This window comes from Canis aureus, chromosome X (genome assembly GCF_053574225.1).
Source record: "Canis aureus isolate CA01 chromosome X, VMU_Caureus_v.1.0, whole genome shotgun sequence".
NCBI classification, from domain to species: Eukaryota; Metazoa; Chordata; class Mammalia; order Carnivora; family Canidae; genus Canis; species Canis aureus.
In genome coordinates this window covers 62,905,689-62,918,687 of record NC_135649.1, presented here as the reverse complement: position 1 = coordinate 62,918,687, position 12,999 = coordinate 62,905,689, and the positions used below count along the sequence as shown (strand labels likewise).

The window sequence follows — 12,999 nt, the reverse complement described above, 5'->3', positions numbered from 1 at the left end:
TAACAGGTATGAGATAATATCACATTGTAATCACATTTTATTTTCATTTTCATAATAATTAATGGTGTTGAACACACTTTCATGTGCCTTTTGGCCATCTCTATGACTTCCTTGGAAAATGTCCATTCAGGTATAGCTCATTTTTATTTTTTTTATTTTTTTAAAGATTTTATTATTCATGAGAGAGAGAGAGAGAGAGAGAGAGAGAGAGAGGCTGAGACACAGGAAGAGGGAGAATCAGGCTCCATGCAGGGAGCCTGATGTGGGACTCGATCTCAGGTCTCCAGCATAACACCCTGGGCTGCAGGCGAAGCTAAACCACTGAGCTACCAGGGCTGCCCTTAGCCCATTTTAAAATCAGGTTCTCTACATAGAAAACCCAAAAGTCTCCACCCCAAGATTGCTAGAACTCATACAGCAATTCGGTAGCGTGGCAGGATACAAAATCAATGCCCAGAAATCAGTGGCATTTCTATACAATAACAATGAGACTGAAGAAAGAGAAATTAAGGAGTCAATCCCATTTACAATTGCACCCAAAAGCATAAGATACCTAGCAATAAACCTAACCAAAGAGGCAAAGGATCGATACCCTCAAAACTATAGAACACTTCTGAAAGAAATTGAGGAAGACACAAAGAGATGGAAAAATATTCCATGCTCATGGATTGGCAGAATTAATATTGTGAAAATGTCAATGTTACCCAGGGCAATATACACATTTAATGCAATCCCTATCAAAATACCATGGACTTTCTTCAGAGAGTTAGAACAAATTATTTTAAGATTTGTGTGGAATCAGAAAAGACCCCGAATAGCCGGGGGAATTTTAAAAAAGAAAACCATATCTGGGGGCATCACAATGCCAGATTTCAGGTTGTACTACAAAGCTGTGGTCATCAAGACAGTGTGGTACTGGCACAAAAACAGACACATACATCAATGGAACAGAATAGAGAACCCAGAAGTGGACCCTGAACTTTATGGGCAACTAATATTCGATAAAGGAGGAAAGACTATCCATTGGAAGAAAGACAGTCCCTTCAATAAATGGTGCTGGGAAAATTGGACATCCACATGCAGAAGAATGAAACTAGACTATTCTCTTACACCATACACAAAGATAAACTCAAAATGGATGAAAGATCTAAATGTGAGACAAGATGCCTTGAAAATCCTAGAGAAGAACACAGGCAACACCCTTTTTGAACTCGGCCATAGTAACTTCTTGCAAGATACATCGACGAAGGCAAAAGAAACAAAAGCAAAAATGAACTATTGGGACTTCATCAAGATAAGAAGCTTTTGCACAGCAAAGGGTACAGTCAATGAAACTAAAAGACAACCTACAGAATGGGAGAAGATATTTGCAAATGATGTATCAGATAAAGGGCTAGTTTCCAAGATCTATAAAGAACTTCTTAAACTCAACACCAAAGAAACAAACAATCCAATCATGAAATGGGCAAAAGACATGAAGAGAAATCTCACAGAGGAAGACATAGACATGGCCAACATGCATATGAGAAAATGCTCTGGATCACTTGCCAGCAGGGAAATACAAATCAAAACCACAATGAGATACCACCTCACACCAGTGAGAATGGGGCTAATTAACAAGGCAGGAAACAACAAATGTTGGAGAGGATGCGGAGAAAAGGGAACCCTCTTACACTGTTGGTGGGAATGTGAACTGGTGCAGCCACTCTGGAAAACTGTGTGGAGGTTCCTCAAACAGTTAAAAATAGACCTGCCCTACGACCCAGCAATTGCACTGTTGGGGATTTACCCCAAAGATACAGATGCAATGAAATGCCGGGACACCTGCACCCCGATGTTTCTAGCAGCAATGGCCACAATAGCCAAACTGTGGAAGGAGCCTCGGTGTCCATCGAAAGATGAGTGGATAAAGAAGATGTGGTTTATGTATACAATGGAATATTACTCAGCTATTAGAAATGACAAATACCCACCATTTGCTTCAACGTGGATGGTACTGGAGGGTATTATGCTGAGTGAAGTAAGTCAATCGGAGAAGGACAAACATTGTATGTTCTCATTCATTTGGGGAATATAAATAATAGTGAAAGGGAATATAAGGGAAGGGAGAAGAAATGTGTGGGAAATATCAGAAAGGGAGACAGAACGTAAAGACTGCTGACTCTGGGAAACGAACTAGGGGTGGTAGAAGGGGAGGATGGCGGGGGGTGGGAGTGAATGGGTGACGGGCACTGGGGGTTATTCTGTATGTTAGTAAATTGAACACCAATAAAAAATAAATTAAAATAAATAAATAAAATAAAATCAGGTTCTTTGTGGGTTTTTTGTTATTAAGTTTTATGAATTTTTACATATTTTAAATATTGACAACTTCTTGAATCTGTTATTTGCACATATCTTCTATTCAGTAGGTTGCCTTTTTTATGTTGGTTTCCTTTTTTGTGCAAAATGAGTTTTAGTTTGTTGTTTCCCATTTGTTTATTTTTGCTTTTGTGTCTCTTGCCTTTGGAGTCAGATCCAAAATAACATCACTAATACTAATGTCAGGGAAGTTACTTCCTATGTATTCTTCTAGGTGTTGTAGTGTTTAAGAAATGATGTTTAAGCCTTTAATCCATTTTGACTTAATTTTTGTATTTAGTGTAAAAGAGGGATCTAAATTAATTATTTTACATGTGACTGGCCAGTTTTTCCACCACTATTTATTGAACAGACTGTTTTCTTCTCCATTATATGTTCTTGGTCCCTTCATCATAAAATAAGTGTTAATATATATAAATGGGTTTATATCTAGGCTTTTAATTTTATTCTATTGATCTGTGTATCTTCTTTTATGCCAGTACTATACTGCTTCAATTGCCATAGCTTTGTAATAGAGTTTGAAGTCAGAGAAAATGATACCTTCAGCTTTATTTTTTTCTTAGGACCTACTTTTTGGCTATTCAGAATTTTTTGTGATTCTACACAAATTTTAAAATAATTGTTCTCTTTCTTTGACAAATGTCATTGACATTTTAATTGGGATTATATTGAATTTGTAATTGCTTTGGGTATCATGGATATTTTAGCAATATTAATTTTTTTAAATCTGCAAGCATGAAATATATTTTCATATATTTGTGTCTTCAATTTCTTCATCAGTGTCTTATAATTTTCAGTGTATAGATCTTTCCTTTCATTAATTAAATTTATTCCTAGTATTTTATTCTTTTTGATGCAGTTGCAAATAGGATTGTTTTCTTAATTTCTCTTTCTGATAGTTTGTTACTAATGTATAGAAATGCCACTCATTTCTTTAGATCAATTTTATATACTGCAACTTTACTGAATTCATTTATTCTAACTGCCCTAACAGGCTTTAGTTTTAGTTTTTGTTTTTGTTTTGTAGATCATTTAAGGTATTCTATATAAAGTTTTATTTCACCCTCAAATAGTGAAAGTTTTTTTTCTAAATTAGATGCTTTTATTTTCTTCTTTTTTATGTAATTGCTATGGCCAGGACTTCCAATATTGTGTTAAATAAAAAAATGTCAAGAGTGTACAACCTTGTTTTCTCCCTGATCCTAGTGGAAAAGCTTTCAACTTTTTACCACTGAGCATGATGTAATCTGTACCTTTGTCGTATATTGACTTTATTATGTTGAAGTACATCCACTCTATAACAATTTGTTGAGTTTTTATCATAAAAGGATATTGAATTTTGTCAGATGCCTTTTCTGCATCTTTGATGCAAGAAAATATATGATTTTCATGTTGTTAATGTGGATTATCATGTTGATTGATTTGCAGATGTTGAACCATTCTTGCATCCTTTGAATAAATCTCACTTAATTGTGGTATATGATTAAGGTATTGTTAAATTCATTTGACTAATTTTTTGTTGAGTATTTTTGCATCTATGTTCTTTAAGAATTTTGGCCAGTAATTTTCTTTTTTGGTATGTGTGTAGTCCTTATCTGCCTTTGGGATCAAGAAAATGCTGGCCTTAGAAAATGAGTTTGAGGCAATCCTTCCTCTTCAAATTTTGGGAAGAGTTTGAGAAAGATAGCTATTAAATCATCTTTGAGTATTTGCTAGAATTCACCAGTAAAGTTGTTTCTGCACTTTTTTTTGTTGGGAGGTTTAGATTCAATCTTCTTTTTTTTTAAATAATAAATTTATTTTTTATTGGTGTTCAATTTGCCAACATACAGAATAACACCCAGTGCTCATACCATCAAGTGCCCCCCTCAGTGCCTGCTACCCAGTAACCCTCACCTCCCGCCCTCCTCCCCTTCCACCACCCCTAGTTCGTTTCCCAGAGTTAGGAGTCTTCCATGTTATGTCTCCCTTTCTGCTATTTCCTACCCATTTTTTCTCCCTTCCCCTCTATTCCCTTTCACTATTATTTATATTCCCCAAATGAATGGGACCATATAATGTTTGTCCTTCTCCGATCGACTTATTTCACTCAGCATAATACCCTCCAGTTCCATCCACGTTGAAGCAAATGGTGGGTATTTGTCATTTCTAATGGCTGAGTAATATTCACTTGTATACATAGATTCAATCTTCTTATTAGTAGTTGGTTTATTCAGATTTTCTATTTTCTCATGATTCAGTCTTATGTTTCTCAGAATTTGTCCATTTATTCTAGGTTTTACAATTTGTTGGCATGTATTTGGTCATGGTGTTCTCTTATAATCCTTTGCATTTATGTGGTATTAGTTTTAACTCCTCTTTCATTTTTTTATACATTGATTCTTTATTTGAAACAATTCTGAGTTTGAGGGTCCTTTCTTGCATCAAATGAGTGAAAACTCAAAGCAGGGAGGGGAAAAAAGATACTTGTCAGTTGGAAAGTCACAGACCGTTTATCTTTTTATAATTATATTAGGAGAAAAAAAAAAAACAAAGAACCCACCGGTAGCAGAAAGAATCAAGAATCTTCTAGGGTCTGGCATTTGATGAGATGGATATTCAGTTACTGTGCCTTTCCATTGTTTCTTCAGGGCAGAACATATGGCAGAGACATAGGAACATGCATGCCTGAAGCCAGGTTACTCTTATGTTCCACAGCTATGTTGCTTGCAGGGGTGTTGTTGCCACAGTAGTTGGCTGTGTCCCAGATATATGGGTTGCTGGTCTGTTCCCACAGATCCTTATCCCAGTCTTTATCACAAGGAGGGCACTGCCATGTGTACTCAGCCAGAGTCTCTTGTCCAAGGTTCCTGGTTTGGTTGACAACATCTTGCTCAATACAATGTTTATAAAAAAATACAATGTTTATCATCACAACTTGAGATATGATGACTGATTTCAGCCCAAGGAACCTGGTGGTGAGCATTGAAGGAATAAGTAGCCAATTTATTTGTGACATCAAGATGATTCTTTCTGCACTTGAGATGATAAGGAAACCTGTAGTCCCTGATCTGGTGTTTTTTTTATCATAAGGGCATTTTAATAGTTTTTCAGGGTCTGCGGAATCAATGTGAGTTTCTTCCATGTTGGAAATGAAGGAGCTGAATCCAAGTGCTAGCTCGAGACACATTCTCCTCACAGTTGCTTTCTCCCTTGTCTGTCATTTGATTTTATCTGAACCCTCACTCTTATTTTCATGAATATTCTACTTAAAGTTTTGTAAATTTAGTTTATCTTTCCAAAGAACAAGTTATTTATCTCAATAATCATTTCTATTATTTTTTTGGTTCTATTTCATTTATTTATACTCTTATATTATTTCCTTCTTTAGTTAATTTGTTCTTTTTTATTTTATTTTTATTTTTATTCTTTTAATTTGTTCTTCTTTTTGTATTACCTTGAAGTGTAAAGTAAGATGACTATTTGAATTTTTTTTATTTGTTTCTTGAAGCAAGGCTGTATTGCTATAAACTTACCAATTCATACCAATTTTGCTGTGTTCTGTATATTTGGGTATGTTGTATTTCTGTTTTCATTCATCTTTATGTACTTTTCTATTTCTTCTTTCCTTTCATCAGTGACTATTTGATTGTTCAGTTGCATGTTGGTTAATCTCTACATTTTTGTGCGTTTTTTTCCCATTTATTTGTAATTGATTTTTAGTCATACCATGTGATCAAAGAATGTGCTTGATATGATTTAAGTCTCAAATTTGTCAAGAATTTTTAGAGGCCTAATGTGTGGTCTGCCCTGAAGAATATCCCATGTGCACTTGAGAAAAACATATATTCTGATGATTTGGGATAGTTGTTCTGTATACATCCTTTAATTTTATCTGGACTGTGTCATTTAAGTTTGATGTTTTCTTTTTAAAATTTTTTTTCAGTGTTCAATTTGCCAACAAACAGAATAACATCCAGTGCTCATCCATCAAGTACCCCCCTCAGTGCCCATCACCCAGTCACCCCCACCCCCCGCCCACCTTCCCTTCTACCACCCCTAGTGCGTTTCCCAGAGTTAGAAGTTTCTCATGTTCTGTCTCCCATTCTGATATTTCCCACTAATTTTTCTCCTTTCCCCTTTATTCCCTTTCACAATTTTTTATATTCCCCAAATGAATGAGACCATATAATGTTTGTCGTCTTCGATTGACTTATTTCACTCAGCATAAAAGCCTCCAGTTCCATCCAATAGAAGAAAATGGTGGGTATTTGTTGTTTCTAATGGCTGAGTAATATTCCATTGTATACATAGACCACATCATCTTTATCCATTCATCTTTTGATGGACACTGAGGCTCCTTCCACAGTTTGGCTATTGTGGACACTGCTGCTAGAAACATCGGGGTGCAGGTGTCCCAGAGTTTCACTGCATCTGTATCTTTGGGGTAAATCTCCAACAGTGCAATTGCTGGGTCATAGGGCAGATGTATTTTTAACTCTTTGAGGAACCTCCACACAGTTTTCCAGAGTGGCTGCACCAGTTCACATTCCCACCAACAGTGCAAGAGGGTTCCCATTTCTCCACATCCCCTCCAACATCGGTGGTTTCCTGCCTTGTTAATTTCCCCCATTCTCACTGGTGTGAGGTGGTATCTCAATGTGCTTTGGATTTGTATTTCCCTGATGGCAAGTGATCCAGAGCATTTTCTCATGTGCATGTTGGCCATGTCTATGTCTTCTTCTGTTAGATTTCTGTTCATGTCTTTTGCTCATTTCAAGATTGGATTGTTTCTTTGGTGTTGAGTTTAAGAAGTTCTTTATAGATCTTGGAAACTAGCCCTTTATCTGATATGTCATTTGCAAATATCTTCTCCCATTCTGTAGGTTGTCTTTTAGTTTTGTTGACTGTATTTTTTGCTGGGCAAAAGCTTCTTATCTTGACGAAGTCCCAATAGTTCATTTCTGCTTTTCTTTCTCTTGCCTTCATGGATGTATCTTGCAAGAAGTTGCTGTGGCCAAGTTCAGAAAGGGTGTTGCCTGTGTTCTCCTCTAGGATTTTGATGGACTCTTGTCTCACATTTAGATCTTTCATCCATTTTGAGTTTATCTTTGTGTATGGTGTAAGAGAGTGGTCTAGTTTCATTCTTCTGCATGTGGATGTCCAATTTTCCCAGCACCATTTATTGAAGAGACTGCCTTTTTTCCAGCGGATAGTCTTTCCTCCTTTGTCGAATATTAGTTGACCATAAGGTTGAGGGTCCACTTCTGGATTCCTTATTCTGTTCTATTGATCTATGTGTCTGTTTCTGTGCCAGTACCACACTGTCTTGATGACCACAGCTTTGTAGTACAACCTGAAATCTGGCACTCTGATGCTCTTAGCTATGGTTCTCTTTCTTAATATTCCACTGGCTATTCGGGGTCTTTTCTGATTCCACACAAATCTTAAAATAATTTGTTCCAACTCTTTGAAGAAAGTCCATGGTATTTTGATAGGGATTGCATTGAACGTGTAAATTGCCCTGAGTAACATTGACATTTTCACAATATTAATTCTGCCAATCCATGAGTATGGAATATTTTTCCATCTCTTTGTGTCTTCCTCAATTTCTTTCAGTAGTGTTCTATAGTTTTTAGGGTATAGATCCTTTACTCTTTGGTTAGGTTTATTCCTAGGTATCTTATGCTTTTGGGTGCAATTGTAAATGGGACTGACTCCTTAATCTCTCTTTCTTCAGTCTCATTGTTAGTGTATAGAAATGCCATTGATTTCTGGGCATTGATTATGTATCCTGCCATGCTGCCAAATTGCTGTATGATTTCTAGCAATCTTGGGGTGGAGGCTTTTGGGTTTTCTATGTAGAGTATCATGTCATTGGCAAAGAGGGAGAGTTTGACTTCTTCTTTGCCAATTTGAATGCCTTTTATTAGTTTTTGTTGTCTGCTGACGTTAGGACTTCTAGTACTATGTTGAATAGCAGTGGTGAGAGTGGACATCCCTGTCTTGTTCCTGATCTTAGGGGAAAGGCTCCCAGTGCTTCTCCATTGAGAATGATATTTGCTGTGGGCATTTCGTAGATGGCTTTTAAGATGTTGAGGAATGTTCCCTATGCTCTGAAGAGTTTTGATCAGGAATGGATCCTGTATTTTGTCAAATGCTTTCTCTGCATCTAATGAGAGGATCATATGGTTCTTGGTTTTTCTCTTGCTGATATGATGAATCACATTGATTGTTTTACGAGTGTTGAACCAGCCTTGTGTCCCGGGGATAAATCCTACTTGGTCATGGTGAATAATTTTCTTAATTATTGGATCCGATTGGCTAGTATCTTGTTGAGAATTTGCATCCATGTACATCAGGGATATCGGTCTGTAATTCTCCTTTTTGGTGCGGTCTTGGTCTGGTTTAGGAATTATGGTGATGCTAGCCTCATAAAACGAATTTGGAAGTACTCCATCTCTTTTATCTTTCCAAACAGCTTTAGGAGAATAGGTATGGTTTCTTCTTTAAACGTTTGATAGCATTCCCCTGGGAAGCCATCTGGCCCTGGACTTTTGTGTCTTCGGAGGTTTTTGTTGACTGCTTCAATTTCCTCCCTGGTTATTGCCCTGTTCAGCTTTTCTATTTCTTCCTTTTCCAGTTTTCGTAGTTTGTGGCTTTCCAGTAATGCGTCCATTTCTTCTAGATTGCGTAATTTATTGGCGTATAGCTATTCAAAATAAGTTTTTAAAATCGTTTGTATTTCCCTGGTGTTGGTAGTGATCTCTCCTTTCTCATTCATGATTTTATTAATTTGAGTCTTCTCTCTCTTCTTTTTAATAAGGCTGGCTAATGGTTTATCTCTCTTATTAACTCTTTCAAAGAACCAACTCCTGGTTTTGTTGATCTGTTCTACAGTTCTTCTGGTCTCGATTTTGTTGAGTTCTGCTCGAATCTTAATTAACTCTCTTCTTCTGCTGGGTGTAGGATCTGCCTGCTGTTTTTTCTCTAGCTCCTTTATGTGTAAGGTTAGCTTTTGTATTTGAGTTCTTTCCAGTTTTTGAATGGGTGCTTTTATTGCGATGTATTTCCCCCTTAGGCCTGTTTTGCTGTGTCCCAAAGATTTTGAATGGTTGTATCTTCATTCTCATTAATTTCCATGAATCTTTTTAATTCTTCCTTAATTTCCTGGTTGACCCTTTCATCTTTTAGCAGGATGGTCCTTAACCTCCACGTGTTTGAGGTCCTTCCAAACTTCTTGTTGTGATTTAGTTCTAATTTCAAGGCATTATTGTCTGAGAATAAGCAGGGGACAATCCCAATCTTTTGATATCAGTATAGACCCGATTTGTTACCCAGTATGTGGTCTATTTTGGAGAAAGTTCCATGTGCACTTGAGAAGAATGTGTATTCGGTTGAGTTTGGATGTAAAGTTCTGTAGATATCTGTGAAATCCATCTGTTCCCGTGTATCATTTAATGTTCTTGTTTCTTTGCAGATGTTGTGCTTAGAAGCCCTATCGAGTATAGAAAGAGCTACATTGAAGTCACCAAGTATAAGTGTATTATTATCTAAGTATTTCTTCATTTTGCTTATTATTTGATTTAAATATTTGGGAGATCCCACATTCGGGGCATATATATTGAGGATTGTTAAGTCCTCTTGTTGGATAGATCCTTTTAGTATGATATAGTGTCACTCTTCATCTCTCACTACAGACTTCGGGGTAAATTTTAGTTTATCTGATATGAGGGTGGCTACCCCTGCTTTCTTTTGAGGATCATTTGAATGGTAAATGGTTTTCCAACCTTTTGTTTTCAGGCTGTCGGTTTCCTTCTGTCTAAAAAGAGTCTCTTGTAGACAGCAAATAGATGGGTCCTGCTTTTTTTATCCAGTCTGAAACCCTGCACCTTTTGATGGGGTCATTAAGCCTGTTCACGTTCAGAGTTACTATTGAAAGATATGACTTTAGTGTCATCATGATGTCTATTCAGTCCTTGTTTTTGTGGATTGTTCCACTGACTTTCTTCTTAAAGGGGAATTTTAAGAGTCCCCCTTAAAATTTCTTGCAGAGCTGGTTTGGAGGTCACATATTCTTTCAGTTCCTGCCTGTCTTGGAAGCTCTTTATCTCTCCTTCCATTTTGAATGAGAGCCTTGCTGGATAAAGTATTCTTGGTTGCATATTCTTCTCATTTAGGGCCCTGAATATATCCTGCCAGCCCTTTGTGGCCTGCCAGGTCTCTGTGGAGAGGTCTGCTGTTACCCTAATACTCCTCCCCATAAAAGTCAGGGATTTCTTGTCTCTTGCTGCTTTAAGGATCTTCTTCTTTATCTTTGGAATTTGCAAGCTTAACTATTAAATGTCGAGGTGTTGAATGGTTTTTATTGATTTTAGTGGGGGGATCTCTCTATTTCCTGGATCTTAATGCCTGTTTCCCTTCCCAGATTAGGAAAGTTTTCAGCTATGATTTGTTCAAATACATATTCTGGCCCTCTGTCCCTTTCGGCGCCCTCGGGAACCTCAATTAAACGTAGGTTTTTCTTCCTCAGGCTGTCATTTAATTCCCTTAATCTAACCTCATGGTCTTTTAATTGTCTCTTTTTTTCCTCAGTTTCCCTCTTTGCCATCAACTTGTGTTCTATGTCACTCACTCGTTCTTCCACCTCATTAACCCTGGTCGTTAGGACTTCTAGTTTGGATTGCATCTCATTCAATATATTTTTAATTTCTGCCTGATTAGCTCTAAATTCTGCAGTCATGAAGTCTTTTGAGTCCTTTATGCTTTTTTCTAGAGCCACTAGTAGCTGTATAATAGTGCTTCTGAATTGGCTCTGACATTGAATTGTAATCCAGATTTTGTAACTTGTGGGAGAGAGGACTGTTTCTGATTCTTTCTTTTGAGGTGAGGTTTTCCTTCTAGTCATTTTGCTCAGTGCAGAGTGTCTAAACACAAGTTGTATGGGAAAAGGAGAAAAAGAGAGAGAAATAAGGAAGGAAAAGAGAAAAAGAAAAAAGAATAAAAGAAGAAAAAAAGAGAAGAAAAAGAGAAAGAAAAAGAAAGGGAAAAAGGGTGGGGGACGCAAACATAAATCAAAAAGAAAAAAAAAGAAAAAAAAAAGCACGGGGAGTATCTTCTGATTCTGTATACGTAAGGCCCTTGACTCCCCTGGAACTTGTCCGTCTAGCTGGTCTTCTGGGGGAGGGGGCTGTTGTGATGATTTTCAGGTGTTAGCACTTGGTGGAGCTGCTCTGCCCCCTGCCTGGTGCTGGGCTCAGTGGGGGTCGTTTACCCCTTGAGGTCCCAGGAGGAACAACCCCAGTGGCGGCAGCAGCTCTGGAATCCTGGATTCAGCCTCCATAGGAACTCCGGAGCTCTCCGCCTGCAGGGCCTGGAGGCTCCGGGGCGCGGCCGCTGATCTGCTCAGCTCGGGGCAGGAGAGTCCTTGCTGTCCTGGGCCCTCCCGGCCTCTGCCTGTCCCCGGGGGAGGCCGGATCCTGGGATGTGTCCTGGTGCCCTGTGTTCCGGGGCCTGCGCTGTTGGATTCCCGTTCACGGCCGTGCAGCCGCCTCCGCGGAACCGCTGCCTGAGCCCCTCCGAGCTGCTCCCGGGTCCCGCTGTGGGCACTGCAGCCCATAGGGAGCTCGGCGCACTCTCCTGGTCGCGCAGGTGTCTGTTAGTGTCCCAGGGGGCCCGAGAGTATCCCCGCCCTCCTGGGGTCCTGCTCTAACTCCCTGCGGTCGCCTTTCTGCCCAGGAAGATTGTTGAAGCTCCTGCTTTTCTGGGACGGAGCTTTCCTGTCCTGGGCGCACTCGCCCTGGCCTTTGCCAGGCTCCTCGAGGGGCTCCTCCCCCTTGGAGGCCTTTGTTTCTTTTTTTTTAATTTTTTAATTTATTTATGATAGGCACACAGTGAGAGAGAGAGAGGCAGAGACACAGGCAGAGGGAGAATCAGGCTCCACGCATCGGGAGCCCGATGCGGGACTGGATCCCAAGTCTCCAGGATCGCGCCCTGGGCCAAAGGCATGCGCCAAACCTCTGTGCCACCCAGGGATCCCGCCTTTTGTTTCTTTATTTCTCCCCCCACCCCCCCGTCTTCCTACCTTGATAGAAGCACGAACTCTTCTCACTGTAGCATTCCAGCTGGTCTCTCTTTAAATCTCAGGCCGAATTCGTAGATTTTCAGGATGATTTGAAGGTTAATCTAGGTAATTTGGTGGAGACAGGTGATTTGGGACCCTACTCTTCAGCCATCTTGCCCCTCCCTCCCTTAGGTGACTTTTCAGTGCAGCAAACCAACTCAAATTCCATTCACATGCTTTTGAGAAGTGCCTTGGACCAAGTTGGAATATATAGGTGTTTTATATAGCACCTTTTAGCACCTTATAGCACTTAAAGCTAGAGCCCTGAAACTGAAAACTTATATTGCCTCTGAAATGTATAGTGCCATGAGTCATGCCTTACCAACTTACCTATAAACTCCTAGAGAGCAGGAATCTTGTCTTTTGCCTCTTTGAATTCTATCTGAAGTTTGGTGCAGGATTGAAAATAAGGCATAATAGTTAAAGGTTTATAACAGGTACTGCTACTATCTTTGTTGACTGTATGATTTTAAGCAGATCACTTAACATTCCTGAGTTTGTTTCCTATTTTTTAATATGGAGTGGATGCCATGACA

At 38.9% G+C, this 12,999-nt stretch overlaps 1 pseudogene; it reads right to left on the bottom strand.

The window, feature by feature from the left end:
- Positions 1 to 4,940: 4,940 nt before the first annotated feature.
- Positions 4,941 to 5,510, bottom strand: LOC144308481 (gametocyte-specific factor 1 pseudogene; annotated as a pseudogene).
- Between the last annotated feature and the right edge of the window lie 7,489 nt (positions 5,511 to 12,999).